A 19,920-nucleotide genomic window follows, 5' to 3' on the forward strand; every position below is an offset into this window, starting at 1 on the left:
GGTTACATCCTCTTCAGTAAGTTTGGAAAACCCATGAGTTTTTGTGTCTTGGAGATCTAGAATTTCAAAAGCCATTTCCTCCTTGTCTCGAGGGGCAAAGTTGCAACATATGCAGTCGAGGGGGAGAAATAAAGAATGTCCCTGCACTTCTGCCCTTTTCAATGCTTTATTCACTAGAATCACTCAATAAAATTTCACTCTATAGGTTCTTAATCAAGAAGACGATAATCGTTCATGCTAGGCACTGCAATACATAATCAATTCACAGCAAACGATTCTAGATTAATTCTAAGCACTGAAAACACACTTAATCATGACAGGCTAATGACAGACATTCCCTCTGCATGCTAAGTTCAAAAGTCTGAAGCCTTAGGCTTTATGTCCAGCAGATACACACTCACTCAGACAGTGGTGATCAGGTCAGGAACCAAGGCAGGCTTCTCTTGGAATGGAGCTGACGGCCGGCTGAGAAGAGGGTGAAACAGGAAGAAGTTGCGGCTCTCACCAGGGTCAAGATGTGGCTGTAGAGTTGGAGAGCGGTAAGGATCAGGCACAAGATGACAAGTGATGAGATGTCAGTCCAGATCCTCATCAGACTCTCCAGCTTGGGTGCATCCTTGTTTTGGCTGGCTGAATGTCTGTTCCTTTACTCTATTATTTATACTAAATTTTGGGGCTTTTGACCCCCCTTTCAATCCTTATCAGTTACCACCAGATTTCTTAGTGACAACATTCACCCTGGGGTTAAAACATCTGGTCTGGTGGTCCCTCCCTTATTTTCTCGCCTTTCCCTCTTTTCAGGGGAGAACAGCCTGACAGAGGCTTCACTCTGTTTTTCAGGATGGGGAGAAGTGACTTGTTTGTGTCTGAGGGCTCCCTTAGGCATGCCAGGTGAGACTGCAGGTTTCAAACTGAAGTTTTTAAAATGGAGTCGCTTAGGCTCAGGCCTAAGGCCATCCTCACACTCCTGAAATAGCAAAGCATGCTGGCTTCCACAGAGGTCTCCCACTGCAGCCCAGCTCAGCAGGACTCAGGAGCAGTGACCTCATAAGTCCACATAACTGAGGACAAGGAGGGCTGTTGGAGAGTCAGAGGCAAATGTGGGCCAACAGTGCAGGTGTGTGAGGATGAGGGGCACGCTCGAACAAGAAGAGTTGGAGAAGAGCCTTTTTCAAGCAGGGAAAAGATGATCAGAAATAAAATTCCCAAGGCCTCTGGGTCTAAAATACTCCTCTAAGGGTAAGAGTCAACTCAGAAAAAAATGAGGCTGTGGGCATGAGGGGGAGAGACCAGTGGGCCCAGCTCTAGCCACCTCTCTTCTCCTTGAACCTAAATCCACAGGTACAACCAAGCCTGTGGTACTCCAGCCCCATGACCTGACCCTCGTTTCTGTGTCACTACACCACTAATCCAGGTACCACGAGACTTCCACACTAAAATGATCCGCATCTTCACAGTGGAAAATTCCACGGTCACCACACAACCCGGGGAAGCACACGACATGGTGCTGTGTGAAAAGAGCGGCAGTCCATTGTTGGAGCAGCAGATCACTGGCCAGCTAATCCCTTCTGATTTTTCTATATCTGCTGGACATTCTAGAATGATCATGAAATGCCTTGGTTATCCAAAATTTAACCTACTGCTAAACTGTGAACTCCATCTTCAATGATTGCCTGACAAGCTAATTTAGTCCAGATCACACTTTCAAACACTATCACAAATAGGAAGCGTGAGTAGTGATGTGTCTTGAACTTTTCAAGATGCGATGTCCTATCTCCTCAGCTAAGGCCCAGCTAAAAACAGTGTGTGCCTTCTTGGTGTGACTCTAAATCAGCAGGGTATCTGGGGCACAATTCAATACCTTTAAGCCTCAGGTGCCCCAAATAAGGGGCTCCAAGTAAACTAGCGCTCTCCAAATACAGCTGTGGCACATGAGATAATTCTAGGAGCTACTTGAACAAGAACATGCATTTTTAGTTTAATAATCACTAAAATGTTAATTCTTTAAAAATCAATAAAGGAAAGCACCCCTACTTTCCTGTTGCAGGAGGTGGAAGTGTGTGCCAGTCTACGTACATTTAGTGAAGAAGCTGTAGGGTCTGTACTGCTGGCCTGACCAGCTGATGGGAGGAGAGATACAGCACTGTGTCTGCAGCGCATGGCTCAAGCTCGTGAAGTGTCGGCTGTCTCTGGCTCCCCACAGTGACAAAGGGCCTACAGAGAGATGAAACAAAACCAAGTTAGACATCCCTGGCTGTGGCGTTGTCAGCACCAAATAACTGTCACTAAAGTCACTAAAAATTCTAATCTTTTGAGAATCATATTTGAGGACAATTGTTCTTTAAACCAAATTTTTGGCTGATAGCCAGCTAAATGCCCATCCTCATTAAGAGAGGTTACAGTTGCTTCACTCAGTGGATGTCACAGTCTCAAGAAAGCTCTGTGCAGCCAGGGTTTCTGCCCTGCATTATCCAGTCTGAGCTCCTGGGCTGCTCTGGGCAAATGGCGCCCTCTGCTGTATGCAGCTGGGCAGTGGGCAGATGAGGAAAGACCTTCAAGTGAAACTGTTCAGAAGAACAAGATGCAATGTGTAGAGGGTACCCTGCCCTTTATGTTCAAAACACAGGGAGGCAGGGAATGCATGTTGTAGACAACACCAGAAGATCATGCAAAAAACTGAAGAGCGGCTGCCTCTGTGGAAGAAAACAGGGGCATTTAAGGCTGGATGTGAAAGACCTGCGTTTTCGTATTTTGAGGGATTTTTTTTTTTTTTTTAACCACATGCATCTATTACTTGAGAAATGGTTTTAGAACAGCCATGTCTGAGAGGAAGCCATCTGACCAGTCCCAGGGATGGCGGTGTCAGGTGAGGAAGAAGGCAGAGGTGACAGGAACAGGTGGCTATGAAGGAGTGGGACAGTGCTGGCAGGATCAGTGTATGCACAGATTCTAGAGCTCTGTGCTTCACTAGAGAAGTGACAGGATTAAAACAGCCCTGGAGGGAAAGTGGCCTTAAGGGCATTGGATTGATAAACAGAAAACAAAAACCTGACAACAGCTGTTTTCAAGTCTGAGTGAAGCCATGCAGAGGACAGTAACTGCAGCTTCATCAGCAGCACCAACCATGGCTCACAGGGCCAGAGAAAGAAGGCAGGTAAGGACAGGGAGAGCAACATCTAAGGGTGGTAGGAAGCCGTCACAATATCTCCTCTGAATACAGACAATGAAACACAGGGATCATCTTTAATCACCAGAGAGAATATAATAACAACCTTTTTGTTTCATAAGATAAGAAATGTAGGCCTATGAGACTTCAGAACTTTGTCATCCCAAATCTCATTCTGCTGTACACATTTTAGCCATTCTTGTGAACCCCTTCATCTTCAACACGATATCTTAATTAATAATAACATTTCATCTTGCCCTGTGCACCATTATGACCTCTGATATATTTCAAGAAGAGTAAAAATCACTATCAGATTTTTTTTCACACTGAGAATGTGTCTGAGTTTATTTTTTACGTAAATTTTTTAAATTTATATGATGGCAGAATGCATTACGATTCTTATTACACATACAGAGCACAATTTTCCATATCTCTGGTTGTATACATAGTATATTCACACCAATTCGTGTCTTTGTACATGTACTTTGGATAGTAATGATCATCACATTCCACTATCATTAATTACCCCATGCCCCCTCCCTTCCCCAGATTATTTTTGAAAGACAGAAATATCATTCATAGCTAATAATGTATCCAGCCTAAAAGAGTTCAACTGTCAAACATAGAAAGAAATCAACTTCAGAATTTAGAAATAGCCACTATTTTTTAATGGGGGGAAGGGAAGAACTGGGAATTGAACCCAGGGCCTTGTGTACATTAGAAACAGTCATGTTTGCTGGGTGCGATGGCGCAAGGCTGTAATCCCAGTGACTCAAGAGGCTGAGGCAGGGGGATCACAAGTTTGAAGCAGTTAGAGAGAGACCCTGTTTCAAAATAAAACATAAGAAGGGCCAGTGAACGGCCTCATTGATAGGGTGCCCCTGGATTCAATCCTCAATACCACCAAAAACAGCAGTCTACAACTGACTGTGCTAACATTGTATCATAATATTTTTTTAAATATTTATTTTTCAATTGTAGTTGGACACAATACCTTTATTTTATTTATTTATTTTATGTAGTGCTGAAGATTGAACCCAGGGCCTCACACATGCTAGGTGAGCGCCCTACCGCTGATCCCCAGCTCCTGCCCTGTATCATAAGATTTTAAAGAAGAAATCCCCAAAGGTCACCCTGAGTCACGTTCTGAAGCTCAGTGACAGGTTACCATCATCTCACTTATCGACTCTGCTCTGATTCTTTGAGTTCTTATTCATTTCAGGCCATGAGACCCGAGACTCAAGAAGCAACACCTTGCATCCCCAAGTCGGAAGCCCCTCAGGTGGGGACACGAGGGCCCCCAGGGTTCTACCTCAGCACACATCACTTTCCACACCAAGAACTCCTTCCTTCTCACTTGGGTCTCTTCTATGAAACCAAACTGGTTGGTGAGAGATTTTAGATTACTATGTTTCTAACTGATCTGTTGCAGCATTTAGAAAAATACAGTGACAGGTACTAAGGAAAGCAATCGACTTCTTAAAAGTCAGGCAATTATTAATTCCAGGAAAAAGAAACTGTAACAGTAGAATACTACCCTAGCTCAGCTCTGAATGTGCACATAATTTAATAACAAACAATGCCCAGAGATACAGTCCAAACTGTGCTTCTACCGATATTGGAAGAAAGTAAGGGTAAGGATAGACTGTTACATCTCCAAGTAGCATAACAATGTTGATTAAAGAACAGCAGACACAACGGATTTAGAAATATAACCAGAGGAAGGTGAAAGAATTGAAAGTGTCCCTAGATGATGGGAAGGAGCAGGAAAGGACTAGGAGTGAAAGCTCTGAGTCTTTCACTACTTTATGGAAGCTCATTTTTTTTTTTTTAAACTTCTGGTGTGGGTGCTGGGGATTGAACTGCGGGCCTTGGGCACCCTAAGCAAGGCTCAACCTCTGAGCCGCACCCTCTGCCTGGAAGTTAATATTTTAAGGAATAGCACAGTAACCTGCAGTGGGGACAGCTATCCCTATTTACAGAGGAGGAAACCCAGGTGTCAACGTGCACCTGGAAGCAGAGGTGGGAAGTGTCGCTCCAAATCAGTGCTCCTTCCCAAAGCCCATCCTGGGCCACCCCTCAGCCAAGAGTGGTCTTCGCTGGTCTTCCTCCCAGAAGCCTTTCCCAGGCCCCTGCCAGCTCAGGTCAGGGCAGTGCCTGGCACATGTTAAGGGGCAAATGAGTTGTTTATACATCAGTGAGTGAATCAACCAAGCCACAAATCAAACTGGTTGATTCATAGTGGGTGTGACAGGTCGTAGGAAATCTGCCACTATGCAGAAAGCTCTGTCAGCTGGACTTCTCCCAGGATCTCCAAGGCATCTCACAGGCCAGTCTCCAAGAGGAAAAGGCAGGAGACCCACAGGGAAGCCTAGCACTCAGGAGTCCCAGAAGCTCAGGACACAGCAGGACTTCAGCTCTGCCCTACACAGCCCAGGTGAAAGGGCCAGGCTTCCCTGTACAGCAAGGCTGGCCTGGCCTCCATTCCCCAGAGGTGGCAGAAGAGAGGCCCTGCACTATGTCAAGGGAAGTCTGTGTCCACAGGAGGGGACATCACAGCAGCCAGACAGCTCCTTGACCAGCCCTGCCATCACTGGCTGTGGGATTTTTTTTTTTTTTTTTTGGTACCGGGGATTAAATTCAGAGGTGCTTAACCACAGAGCCACATCCTTACTTCTTTATATTTTTTATTTTAAGACAGGGTCTTGCTAAGTTGCTGAGGCGATTCTTGAACTTGCGATCCTCCTGACTCAGCCTCCTGAGTCGCTGGGATTACAAGTGTGCACCCCTGCGCCTGGCCTGGCTGTATGACCTTGAACAAGTCACTTGGCCCCTCAGAGACTCACCTTATCATCTCTAAATGGGAATAATCTCATGAAAGCCAGTGTGAGGGTTGAACGAGGTGACATGTTCAAGCCCAGTGCCCAGCACCTGCCCAACCATGGAGACCATTATGTTTGAAAGCCATGAATTACAACATCTGAACTCATGAGAAACTTGAAAAACACTCAAGACTGTATTACCATCATCAAGGATATGCCTTGTCCATTTACATTTTGAAATCTACAGAAACTATTATTAAATCTATGGGAAAAGGGAGTTGCCAAATGAATCTCACCAATGCTGAGCGCCCAAACAGAAACTGTGGAAAGGTGTTCAGGAGAGCTGCCTGCACCAGAAACGACCTGTCAATTAAAAGTAAATAAATAAATAAATAAATATTCTTTTGTTCCAGTGCTGGGGTTGAACCCAGGGCCTTGAAACTGGAGTCCCGGTGCTTCCACACTGAGCCACATTCCCCCCCCCCCCACTTAGGGTCTCCAACTTCTAATTCTCCTGCCTCAGCCTCCCAATTTGCTGGGATTATAGGCAAGGACTACTGCCCTCAGCAAAAGTGGTTTTGTTTTCTGGTGCTGCGACAGAACTCAGAGCCTCAGGCATGCTAGGCAGGTGCTCTTCCACTGAGCTACATCCCCAGGCCCCCAGGAAAAACAACATTTTTAAAGATGCATTCCCACATGAAGAGGAACATTGAAATAATAACCTGAGCCAGCTATTGTGGCACACACCCACAAGCCCAGATACCCAGGAGGCTTAGGCAGGGGGAACCCAAGTTCAGGTCTCAAAGATAAAAGGCCTGGGAATGTGGCTCTGTGGTGAAGCACCCCTGGGTGCAATTCCCCAGTACCCCCTAAAATTAATAAAACAATAAACACCCACAGATTATACTGTCCACAGAATTAAAGACCTGAGAGATGTGGACGAGTGATTTCCAGGCTCGGTGGCCACTGGCCAAGCAGCTGCCCCAAGGCTTCACCTTCTCTTCACCCTCCCATCCAACCAGGCACCATGCCTGGCTGTCCCCTTAAAAATTCTTCTGCCTGGCGGCCACACTTCTGCTCTCATCCTGCTGCCACTTCTTTGTTCAGGCCTCTGCATCCCTGGGCCATAGGGTAAGGGTCTCCTAGTGGGTCTCTCACCTCTCCCCTGGAAATTACCACCTTTCTACACTAGGTAGCTTTGTCACTTCACAGCCCTGACATGTCCTTTCCTGGATCCCTGCTGCCAGTTAGGAATTCTGGGCACAGCCTGCAGGACTGCCACGTGGCCCCAGCCTTCCACACCAGCTTCCTGCTGCCCTTGCCCCACCCTCCCCACAGCCATCCAGACCTGCAGTTAGTCTTGAGCTCACTCTGATACACTTTTGTGTCTCCACCAGGTCCTCCTGGTTTGCAGCACAGCAGCTCTTACAAAACCTCCCTGACCCTCTGCCCTCTGGAGCCCCCACGCACCAGGCTCTGACTGCACTGCCCTGTGCAAACTTCACACAGCGTCGTCCTCCAGAACAGGCCGGGACAGCACTTTCGGGAAACTGGCTTTTGGCAAAGGGGCCATGACCACTCAATGGGGGAAAAATGGATTCAATAAATGGTGTTGGAACAACAGGGTTCAAACCCACAGGAGAATGAAGTTGGAGCCCCACCTCACACTCTAGGCACAACTTAACTCAAAGTGCTCTAATGACCTAAAGGTAAGAGGTAGAAAAGTGATCAGTGGTGACTTGGGCCTGGGTGCCACTTGGGAAGCTGGGGGTCACTGGGCAGCTGGGGGCAATAGCTAAAAAGCTGCCTTTTTGGAGTGATGAAATTGTTCTAATTAGTTTACAATGGTGAGTGCACAGGTTTGTGAAAATATTCAAAACCCAGTGAATTGTGCATTTCAAATGGTTGAACTTTATGGTATGTGAGTTGTATTTCAATGTGGCTGAAAAAACAACATGAAAAATGGTTATACACAACAAGGTAAAAAGAGGGGAAAAGCCAGACTTTGGTGCCAGGCATTTTGGGTGAAAAAACCTTATGTCCCTTGCTCAATTTGTGTGCCTCCCTCCACCATGGTAACAAAGAATGTAATAATAAAATCTACTCCGTGTAGGGATTGGGAAGACAGGGAAAATGTGTGAACAGATTAAAAAAGTTGCTGGCACATGGTTTAGGGCTCATGAAGTCAGCCCTGGCATAGGCTCCGCTTCCCCTTAGGGTTGGCCTGCTGGGGGCGGTGCCCTCCGCGCGCTCCGCCTGCTGGCCTGTCACCTCAGCTGGTGACGTAGGTTGCCACAAGATCCTCACCTAGATACAAACTCCCTAGTGTGAGGCCTGCGGCTGCCCCCTCGTGGCCGTGGGACCGTGTGGACTCGCCCGGATGCTGGGCTTTCCGGTCTGAAACAGCTGGTCAGGGTGAGGGGACTGCTGCACAGGAGGACAGGGGCCCTGGGAAGGCACAGCAGGACCATGCTATATCATTGTGTTTGTCTCTGCTTAGTGGTTTTATACTTTCAATGTGTGTCTCCTGAATATGATGTGTTAACAGGTGGGTCATTAAGAGGTCTTTAGGCCATGGAGACTCCTTCCTTGAGAATGGCATTAAGGTCCTTCCAAAGGAGGCTTCTCAAAGCAGCCCTTGTCCCACCCTTTTTACCTTCTGACACAGGAGGTCACAGCAAGAATGTTCTCAGAATGTGGCACCTGATATTGGATTTCCAACCTCCAGAACTTTGAGAAATAAAATCTCTTCTATAAATTCACAGTCTCTGCCATCACAACACAAACAACCCCAAGGAGTAAATCAACAATTTCTCTAATTTTGTAATTGTGTAAAATACACGAAACATCCATTTTGTAATTTTGGCCATTTTTACGTGCACAGTTCAATGGCATTAAGTACATTCATGTTGCTGCACAGCCATCACCACCATCCATCCCCAGGACTCTCATCTTGCTGTCAATACTGAATTCTAGTGCCCTCCCCAGGCCCCAGAAAAGAAATTCTACTTTATATTTTTATGAACCTGATTACTGGGAATGTGAGGTAAGTGAAATTCTAAAAAAATTATGTTTTTGTGAAAACCATCATTGTAATTGCAGTTTACCCCCACTACTGAGAATACCAGATCAATTTCAACTCTGCAGGTGTCTCAATTGAATTCTCAGTAACAGGGAGTGATGACTATGTGCTATGACCTGTTTGTTCATGTCAGTGGACTGCTCTGATCATAGGATCTAGGGTCTTGGGTCCCAGCCTGTGGGTTCCCTCCTTCTCCAGGTCTCTACAGGCCAATGTACAGACCGTGAGCATGCTAAGAAGTGGGCTGGGGCCAACCCCATGGTGCAGAGGAATCTGATTTTGTCCATCCATACACTGTCTTGTGGGTCATGAAGGCTAGAGGTAGAAACACTACCTGGATTCTCCTGGGATCTGAATGGGCCCAGTCTGTGGGCTAAGAACTGGACTCCCTAGTCCCTAAAGAACAGGGACTAGGGAGTCCAGAGGGCAGGACTAATTCAGACCTGATTGTCTTTAAGCCCACTTTCAGAGGGGGTTACATTGTTCTGATGATCCCTGAGGCATATACACATGCTTCAAATCCAGATAGAGGTGCCCAGGTGCAGCCTGGGATGTTATGTGGACTCCCCACCTCCACACACCTAGGATGTCCCAGGGATCTGAGAAGCACAACAGCATGACCAGACTGAGGGAGTCCACTGTCTCTTTGCATAAAGGTAAATAGGTTTTCTTCAGGGTCCCCAGCAATTCCACATAAAACTAACTCTGCACCCAGAGATCTGGGCACCTTTTGAGGCTCAGTCAGTTCTCACACCTGTCTCTATCTGGCAGAACCTTTCTGGCTCCCTTTCTACACATTACCTTGAAGATGAAAACCTGGAGGGTAGGACTTTCCATCATACAAAGGTTCCCAGACATATTCCACAGTGTCACAACTTTCTCTATAGAATCTCAACAGTTGATCCCAGCAGGGTAGGGTGGGCCACAAGCCCCCTGGGTTCCATGAACTAACCATAGAAGGACAATCAAGAACTGTGACAGGAAAGAGGTAGGACTGTTCAAGGCACATGACAGGGGCAGAGTCCAGAGTGGAATGTAGGGCTCTCACCTGGGATCTTTGCATGTGAAGTGGAGAAATGCTATGCTGTTTGTGGGATGTCCCCAAGGTTCCCTAGGGTCAGGATGGGCTGGGGATGCCCCAGCATGCTCTTGAAAGACATAGTATGAGGTCCATTGCCCACCACTTGTTCCCATGGAAGAAGTAAGTATGAGACACCTTAGTGTGGGGGTGCCACATGAGAAAGCCTCACTTCCTTTAAAAAATCAATGTGGAAAAAAAAATCCAGGTGCATGAGCCAGGGATGCAAGGTCCATATATGCTCGCAGTAGTTTCTGATGGTGACAGTTCACCATCCATGAATCACTTGCCTATCATGATCCTTGGAAAATTATCTTCCTTTCCCGGGTTTTCTCAAGAGCAAGAAGCTTGGGGTTTGGGGGAATAGGGACCTGGATTGTGCAGAGGGTTGTTAGACTAGACCACTCCTCCTGGTATCATGGGGCAGGTCACTCAGAAAACACACCACGTCCCAGTTTTGTCTGAATTGAAGAGTCTTTATTTAGCCAGACAGCCAGTGACTGCTCCCCGCACTCCCATAACTGTCTCTGTAAGGAACAGCCCCGAGCCTGAACATTTTAGAATATTTAAAGGCAAAAAACCACATCTGGGGTGATGTAGCTGCAAGCAAGCAGGTACAGAAACTGAATTAGGCAGTTAGCAAGACAATGCAATGGCTACCTTGGTATTTCCCATGGGACTTTCCAGGTTGGCATAGCAGCAAGCAAGAAGGGAAGTGGGTCAAAATGACCCTAGTTCAGTACAAGTTAGAAAATAGTTACTAAGTCTAGACAATCGGTCTCTGAGAAGGTACATTGCCCAAGAAAAATGGAAACCAAAAAGAACAATTTTACATTGTATAAGAATTGCTATTGTGTTGCCAAGTATGTTATGCTAGATAACTATTAATATGTACAGAGGCGGGGCTTTCCCATGGGAGAAGCGTTTGTTACATGATATGGAGTCTCAAGGTACAATGGGATCTGTTTGGTCATTGCCCATATAGCCTGGCCCATAACACTGGGTCCAATGAAAGGACTGTCCTTTTGAAATCTAATGATCCTCATTTGGGTATGGGGCCAGGGTCATAGCCCTGCCTGAATGAGGACAACACTCTGGGTCCTGCAGAGGGAAAAAAGAAACAAGGGAGACTCTGATTTCCCTGGAATTTAGAGGATTTACTACTTTGTGCCAGGGATCCTGAGACCTCATTGCCTTGGGAATACCCACACCAGGTCAAGGTTTTGATTTGGGGTTTCCTCCCTGGGGCATAGTGCTGATGCTGGCCACCAGGGATTGCAGTATTGTCCATGCTCAGAGGGCCCATAGTCATGGTATGTCCAAAGTGTCCCATGCCATGGGACCTCCCATCATTAGCATTCCTGTGCATAGTAGGAGCAACTAAGAGGCAGGGGGTTTCTGAATTCATTTCTTCACTCATCCCTGTATTCCAGCACTCACCCTACCTAAGGGTCATGTTGGGCCTTCACAGGCTCTGAAAATCACCACCATGAGCCCTACCGTCTGGTAGCTGCACATATGCAGGTGGAGGTGCACAAAATCACAAAGCAGATGCAAGTGAAAGAAAAGAACAAGAGCCAGACCAAAATAGGGCCCAGTGTGAAGGAAAGCTGGAGTCACTAGGTAGGGATTGAGAACCATCTCAGTGATGTGGCATTGCTGCAGGAACTAGAATGACAAAAGGAAGCCAGTCCTGCTCATTTTGGGAACAGTGTGTTGGGGAAGGCATGGCCACATAGAAATTGGAAGTCCTGATTCAATGTGGCCACAAGAGGAGGATGGATAAAAGACCAATATGGTTGGAGGGCCTGGGCAGATAGGGATAGGTTAGGGCACACCACACAGCCTGGAGACTGCACTCAATGTCCAGAGTTGTGGATCACCACCCCCTAACTCACAACTGAAAGCCATGGGCATTTATAAGGTCAAGTTTATGTGCAACTGGGTCCAAGGTGGCTCAGCTGGATGCCTCTGTCTCCATGTCCCTGGAGGCTTTGACTGCAGACCCCACTGAGGCTTAGTTGGGAGAATCTGCCTCTGAGCTCACGCCTGTGATCCTGGTAAAAAACCAGTTTGGCTGAGACTCAACACTTTTCTGATGGGAGGACTGGTCTTTATCACAAAGTTGTACACAAAGACTGCATATCATTTCATTCCTTGGATCAAGATTGAAAGGGAGACAGAGTTGGGGAAAATGCTGGAGAGGGAGCCAGACAGAAGTCAGACTTCCCATAACTCAATCTTGGAGGTGACATCCCATCACTTTTGCCCAATTCTATTCCTTAGACACAAGAGGGAAGAGTCTGATCCACCTCCACGTGAGGGGTGTACTGCCTTTGGGAACCAGGAAGCTATGGTCTCTGTGGGTTACTTATCTCCTAGACTGAGAAGAGGCACTTGGGCCAATGTGAAATCTCACAAGAAGTCTTGGGAAGTTCTATGCTAGAGGGTGACAGTCTCTGAATCCCAATAGCTTCAAACTTGCTATAGATCAGAGTGGGAACTGCCAACAAGAGGGAAAGTGGCATTGCCCAGGTCCCTGTGTGGGACACAGGCCTGAATGAGTTAGGTTTCATTCTTTCTCTCCTTCTTGTAATTGTGAATCCTGTCTATGGGTTTCACAGACAATACAGGCATTCATGGGCATATATGCCCAATGACATCCTAGGAAGTGGTGTGACAGTTAATTCCCAGGGAAGAGCTGGGGACACTGGAGCACCCATGAGAGGCACAAAGGTAGGTCTAGCATCACAAAGCTGGTGAGGGGGGACTGGTTATGAATCCAGTTTTTGAATCCTCAAAGCCAAGCTGGGCAAGGGATGATGGGGGTTGTTAGTGAAAGTCTGTTCAGTTGTGTACTTGATGTGGGTGGGTGGGGGGGACAGTCAGCAGTCCATGGGACTCTGGAGTGGTCTTGTGTGAATAAAAGGCTCAGGTACAGGGACTACAGAAAGTGCTTTCACTTGGTTGATGGTTCAAACAGAACATGAAACCCTGGTTAAAAAATTAAAAAGGTACCCACTTTCCTCAGAAAGCTGTCCCAGCTCTCTTGCTTGGGGAGGCTGGAGTAAGAGGGATGTTCTGTTCCACAGCATGCTGAGGCTCAGGCCTCAGGAAATCTCGGGGGTGCCCCATTGCTCAAGTGTAGGAACACTGGGTGGGCCTTTGCCCTATTGCCAGAGCCTCTGGCGATTTTTCCAGAGAAGCCCAAGACTAACACTGAGTAGCAAAGGGAAGGTTAGCTGAGGCAGGCCTTCATGTCTGATCACTCATTCGTGGCCCAGAATTCCAACTCTCTCCTCCCCACCCTGTGTGTGTGTGTGTGTGTGTGTGTGTGTGTGTGTGTGTGTGTACACTGAGGACAACTGTTCTGCAATGGTTTTACTTCACTTTATGGGAAGGAGTCATTTTTCTGTTTGCTGCTATTTCCATCTTTAAACCCACCATTCTTGGTCCCACCCCAGTGTGAAAATCAGCCCACTCAGAACATGGATAGTATCTGTAGAGACCATTGAGTCAAATAGGGAGGAAGAGCTCGTGAAGCCGTTCATGCCTGTCTTGTATGCAGGAACCCAGACTTCGGTACCACCTTTGTGTGCAACTACTCAAGGTTCATCACTACTCAGCAGGTGCTGCGCCTGCGGAGCTCCCAAGCTAAGCTCCCAACCTTCTAACCCAAAGATACCACCACCTAGCTGAACTTGAGAATGGCCTGTAACTTTCTAAGTCCCAATTTGCTGTGTGAAAACTGAGGAGTTTAGAGGACCACCCTCATAGGGTATTGTCAGGACCAATGGGATGAGTCCTGGAAGTGTCTGCCACAGCCTTGCATTAGAAAGTGGATTCACCTTGTCAGCCAGACTAAACCACCCTGTCTCCAGCTGGGCCACAGAAGTATGTGGAGCAGCCTAGTCACACTGGGCCTCACTCCTTGATATTGTGTTCCCAGCTCATTTCCAGGTGGACTCAGTGAGGGCTGTGGGTTTCTCTAGTGTCACATTGAAGAAGGTGTCTGCCAGGGGCCTCACTTAACTTGGGCAAAGCAATTTTGCATTCATAAAGGATGTTCCAGATTCCATAGAGAGAAATTCCCATCCTAGTTATAGCCAGAGAAGGGCCGGGGGGCTGGCAGCTCCCATGCCCGGTGAGATATGTGGCAAGCAACTGGTTGGGCTCACTCAGCACATACCCACCCTGCTGAGTTGTTTGTCTGTAAATAACAGGAGAGGTCTGGGGCGCCAGGTGTCCCTGACTCAGTCAGGCTAGGTGAGGACCCATAGCAACCCCCCTAGCAACCACCAATCAGCATGAGACAGGGAAGATACCTGGAATGCCAGATGACCCCCCAGTAGTTTATGGTGGTTGATAACATGTTGGGAAACCATGTAGTTCAGCACGTACACCCCTCGTGGCTTAAACCAATCAGTTCAAAGGAATCCCCCTCTTGTACTAACCAATCACCCCTTCCCAACTTGTTCCCGCCAGTGAATGTGCTAATCAATGTTAAGAGTTGTTGTTTGACTCTCCCGTGGTATGGAATGATTTGCTGTGTGATGTTGTGACACATAGAGTACCCCCCCAAAAAAACCTATAAAATCTCACTGAACAAAGGACCAGGACTCATTCTCTGGGACCGCTGCATCGGGAAAAGTTGTGAGTCCAGGCTCGAGCTTGCAATAAAGACTCTTGTGTGCTTGCATCGGATTCGGCTCCTGGAGGTCTATTGGGGTTCACAAATCTGGCATAACAAAACATGAGCAGGCACATTTCCTTGTTTTCAACATTTGATGCCCTTTGCCATGTGATGATGCAGTAAGAAGACCTTCATCAGATTCTGCACTATACTTTAGGGCTTCCCAGCCTCTAGAACTATGAGACAAATAAACTTCTATTCTTTATAAATTACCCAGTGTTAGGTATTCTGTTGTTGCAACACAAAGCTGATGAAGACATTCATTCTTCAGAAAGATATTCTGGGCCCAGGGACTTCTCTCGTTCAAGGACACTGCAGGATACCTGGGAGCTCTACTTCTACTCCACAGGCTTAAGAGTCTATATGCTAGAAAATGTTGGTAGGGACAAAGAGAGGGTACAAGTGCCTGGCCTTGGCAGGTTCTAGACAGGGAAGAAATCACTATCCTTGGGTATGATTTGTGTTTGGTCCCCTGCCCACCCTCAGTAATTACTTTATCTAAATTGCACTTCAGTGTTGTGCCATTAACTTTCATTTGGAGATAAGAGGATTTTTCCATCTGTGGGCTGGTATTTTCTATAGTTTTTCTGCCACGCCTGGAACTCTATGAAAAGCTGTGATATTTTCAGTAGGGACTAAGTGTAGGATCTCAATCAACTTGTTATGGTTTAGATCTGGAATGTCCCCCTCCCCAAATCTCATGTGTTGCTCATGAAGGATCTACGCTCAGCAGTGGACTGGTCCATTTGATAGATTAAAATTTGAATGGTCCACTAGAAGATGGTGGAAACTGTAGGCAGGTGGGGCATGGTTGAAGAAAGTAGGTCCCACTGTGGGCATGCTCTTGGGTACTTTATCTTTTCCCTGACCTCTTCCATCAAGCCCTTCTGCCACGAAGTTCTGCCTCACCCCAGGCCCTAGTAGTGGAATCAGCCAGTCATGAAATAAAACCTTTGAAACAATGAAAATAAACTTTTCTTCTTTAAGTTGTTCATCTCAGGTATTTTGATTATATGATAAACAGCTAAACAAAACACACCTCATTCTGTAATTTTTCTTCCTGAGTATCTTCAAGAAGAAGTTACTGTTCTTAGTGCCAGGAATTGCAAATTTTCTGAGCACTCTTTTGAGTTTATGTATGGATACCATGAGTTCCCAGCTTGATGTCTAATCTTTAAATTGGCTGCTGGAAAGCTCACAGTTCAGTTTGTGGGCTCTGGCGAGTGTATAGGACATCCAGCAGGCATTTTGGGAACCAGTTTTACTTCTGGTGTATCTTTTCTTGTTCTTTTTTCTTATCTTGTTTTCCTCATTCACCTTTCACTTTTTTTCTTTTTTTGGTACTGGTGGTGCTCACCCACTGAACCACATCCACACCACTTTATTTTTTATTTTTATTTTTTTGTATTTTATTTTAAGACAAGGCATTGCTAAGTTGCTGAGGCTAGCTTTGAACTTGAAATCCTTCTCTTCTCAGCCTCCTGAGCTGCTGATATCACAAGCCCATGCCTGTTTCATTCACCTATTTTCAATTTAATTTAATTTTCTTGTGTTGGAATTGTGATAAAAGTAATAAATTTGTTGTTTGTTGTGTTCACTGCATTTTATTGCCTACTTTAGGCACAATGATAAAAATCAATGAATTAATCCCTCCATACTTGTAGGCTGGGTTCCATCAACTCGTGACTATTTTGTTTCAATCCTCAGGATCAAGTCCAGGGATCTGCACATGTTAGGCAAGCACTCTACCCCTGAGCTACATCTCCAATCCACTCTGACCCTTTCAAGGGAAGGCTCAAACATGTTTCTTATTTCCTAACTCCTATCTGCCAATTCAAACCCCTTAAAGATTCAGCTCAAGAATCTTAAGAAGCCTTTTATGAAATCTGGGTCCCCAACAGGACTGACTTCTCTATTTGGACCCCTACAGGGCCTTGTCCACAACTGCCAATATCAGACTGTCTGTGACTGCACATAGTAGCCCATTGTGGGGCTTCAGAAATGTTTCTTACTAGTGCATGGATAAATAACTCAACCTGACTCATGAAAATGTCATTGCTTTAAATGCATTTCTCACATTTTAAGAACAGAAATTATACAAATTTACAGACTGGAAGGGCATGGATATAGAGAAAGGAATATAGGGCTCCAGGGCTGTACCAGCGGCCAAAGTTCATTAATAAGAATTAAATGTACTCTAGGCCTGACACCCTGTTAACTTGACACATAACGCCACTATTACATATCACCCCCATTTTATAGGTGCGAAAACTGAGATTAGATAAAGTTTTTGAAGGATGTGTCTTGAGATGTAGTTAGCCGGGAGGGGTGAGTCCAGACAGTTTAATTATGGACCATCTGCTAGGTTCACACACAGGAAAACATCTTGGGGAGGAGATGAGAAATAAAGGAGAAGACCACTTAGGGATCTGCCATGAAGTAAGTAAATGTGGGTAGCCAGAGGCAGAGAGGAAGGAACAAGACACCGAGGGGTTTGTGAGGGCAGATGAAAGGGACAGGGACCTTGGAAGCCAATGCCAGAAGTTGGCATCTGACACAGAGGGCAGGAGACATCAGAAGGCTCTGGACAGTGAATCGTCCAGACCCTAATGGGCTATTAGATCCTTTGGTGGAAGTGGGGAGAGCAGACGCATTAGGGCTCTGGTGCCATAGGGACAGGATGGCATGATGTGAGTGCCAGCCACAGGGAACCTGCTGCTCAGCAGATCTCAACACTGGGCCTCGGCACTTTCCATTTTTTCTCCTAGCAGGAAGTTTAGAGCTGTTTCACAGACAAATATAGAAAGCAACAAATAAAAATAACCTATTCAAGGCTCTTGTAGAGTCTTGTTTCCTGATGTGGGAATGGGAATTTCAGTCTCAGGGACCCATGGGCCTTGAGGGCACTTGGGAGAGTACCAGGTGACTCCAGAGAGAGGGGCTGCACTGAGCCCTACACAGGTGTGGTTAGGTACAGGCCACCAAGGGGGCAGTCTGCTGCTCCTGGGTCTCATCTTCTGGCTTTGATGTTAGGACAGTCATCTTCTGCATTAACAAGAAGTGTTCGCTGTGTCCCCAAGGCTACCTATCAAGTAGTCGTGTGTAGCCAGAGGCAACATCTGAGCAACATCTGGTGTGCTCCCTCATTGACACCTGTGAGGAGCTACCTGAGACAGTCTGCTTTTGGTAGGGAATTGGCATTTCCCTGTAGCTGGCAGTGATCATATTTTGGACATAGAGACATTGACCACTTTGCCACAGACTTTGTTTTGGGAGAATCCCTAATCTTGCCAAGAAAAAGGGGGGAAGAGATTACAGATCACCCATCTACTGCTTTTGGAGGAAACATAAGTCATCATAAATGTAAATGCAGTTGCTACAGACAGAGGTGGTAAATTTAGCTATGTGAATTAGGTATCTTTTTAACCAGAATGTGTCCTTAAAAAAAGTAAATTTTCTTCCTAAATATGAAGTGCTAAGAAGAAATAACTGACCTTGGGACATGTGTTGCTCACTATGGGACCCTGCCTGTGGCTACACCTGTTGGTGGGGCCCAGGTCTCCTCTGAAGGACATGGGCATCCTGCTTTCAAATATGCTGGGAGACCAAACAGGACCTATTCTGGGGTTCAGGGACTGGAGGGCTTCTGTACTCTGAGGGAACCCAGCCTGGTGGAAGGTAGAGCAGTCAGCCGGCCCTTGCCTGAGGACAAGCTGCTGTGGAGCAAGTGATCCTCAGCCCCCAACTTCAGGCTATTTGGCCCTGGATCTGATTTGAGAAGTTGGAAAGGATTATGTTCAAACTTAAGGCACATATACGTAATACGAAGGGCGGGCAGCCTGAAGAAATGCACTGTGGAATGACACAGGGTGAAGGAGGGACCCAGATCAGTTGAGGTTCAGATCTCGAAGCAGGAAGAGAGAAAATGGAGCTGTAGAAAGAGCCTGAGAAGGGGCCTAGTGAAACCTGAGATCCCTGTCTGACTGTTGGATGAGTGAAAGAACTCGGCCTTACTTTGCACCAGCTGAGGAAGAGAGACATGGGTTACAGCAGAATACCAGCAGTGATTGTGGGAGACCAACCTTACACATGACTGGGTCACACTCCCCGGCTGGGTGCTGAGGCGCTCAGTCACAGAAATGTGGTCTGTGTCTCGTGCATGGGTGTGTCTTGCTACAGCCCCATGGGTGAAGCTACGCTCACCTGTTCCTTTGTAATATAACCCCTTGCCCTGTTTAGGATAGAATCTTCCATGGAAGTACTTTGTGTGTGTCCCCTTCTCTTACTGTGCCCTTGGGTGTGGCCTACCCAGGAGTCAGTCAACCTGCTGACAGGGGACATCATGAAGATACTCAGCCCCTGAAACCTCACCCGTTGCCTCATTTGAATAGCTTCCCTCAATAAAAGGGGTCAGCAGTGCTCTCGCTCTCTCTTTTTCTGCAGACCCTTAAGGTCAGAGGAGCCATCACAGCGACCCCAAAGAAAAAGGTATTTGTGTCTCTTATGTGGTTATTTTGTGCAGCCCAGTTAGCCCAGTTCAACTGGAGTGACCCCTGAGCCTTTTAATCGTGAGAACAGAAACCCAGCCAGTGATGGCATCTTCGACTCTCAGAGCTTATAAAGTGCTCACACTTGGCACCCCATTTAGTCCTTTAAAAGGAGAATAAGCAGGGATGAATAAGCCTTGAACAGATACCTGCACCTTTTTGAGGCTTTTTTTTTTTCCTCATCTGCAAAATGTGGATAATGATACCACCTGAATAAAGAGATTTCAGAAGAAGGAAAGTTATCATTGCTAAAGCGGGCTACTATATAATAAATGGTCAACCCACCAAAAAGACATAACAATCTTTAATGTGAATGAATGTGAATCGCAACAAAGCTTACAAACATGTAACAAAAACTGATATCACTATAATAGTTGGAATCACCATTTCAGTAGAAATATCACTATTATAGTAAGAATCTACTATAGTAGTTGAAGAATTTAACACCCCTCCACCAGAAATGGAAAGATTCAGCAGCATTAAACCAGTAAAGATATAATAAATCTTGACAGCACCATCAATCTAATGAATC

The 19,920-nt window shown here is 46.3% G+C and overlaps 1 long non-coding RNA gene across 1 annotated transcript; it reads right to left on the bottom strand.

Moving 5' to 3' along the window:
• Nucleotides 1-147: 147 nt before the first annotated feature.
• LOC139701754 (uncharacterized) lies at nt 148-6,354 on the bottom strand. Its single transcript, XR_011704266.1, has 3 exons — nt 6,285-6,354; nt 2,077-2,214; nt 148-521 (listed from the first exon to the last, which is right to left on the bottom strand). It is a non-coding gene; the product is annotated as an uncharacterized lncRNA (long non-coding RNA).
• Nucleotides 6,355-19,920: the final 13,566 nt, after the last annotated feature.

The sequence above is a fragment of the Marmota flaviventris genome, chromosome 14 (assembly GCF_047511675.1).
Source record: "Marmota flaviventris isolate mMarFla1 chromosome 14, mMarFla1.hap1, whole genome shotgun sequence".
Lineage (NCBI taxonomy): Eukaryota > Metazoa > Chordata > Mammalia > Rodentia > Sciuridae > Marmota > Marmota flaviventris.